Below are 254 nucleotides of genomic sequence, written 5' to 3'. Positions count from 1 at the left end.
ACTGGGTGAACCTTTTCAGATTGTGACTCAGCTTTGCTAGAGTCCCCAATTAGAGGTGTCCAGGGTTCTTAAGCATACTCTTTTTTCCTTGGATCACAACTTTATTTCTTTCTTTTTCTTTCTTTTTCTTTTTCTCCCTTTTTTTCGTTTTTTTTTTTTGAATTCACTGCTTTTTCTTGCTTCAAGAATCATTTTTATGATTTTTCAGATCCTCAGTAACATGTCTCCTTTTTCATCATTCTTTCAAGAGCCAA

Source organism: Arachis duranensis, chromosome 6 (genome assembly GCF_000817695.3).
Source record: "Arachis duranensis cultivar V14167 chromosome 6, aradu.V14167.gnm2.J7QH, whole genome shotgun sequence".
Classification (NCBI taxonomy): domain Eukaryota; kingdom Viridiplantae; phylum Streptophyta; class Magnoliopsida; order Fabales; family Fabaceae; genus Arachis; species Arachis duranensis.
The sequence above is the reverse complement of the archived record's forward strand: the minus strand, read 5'-3'. Positions refer to the sequence as shown.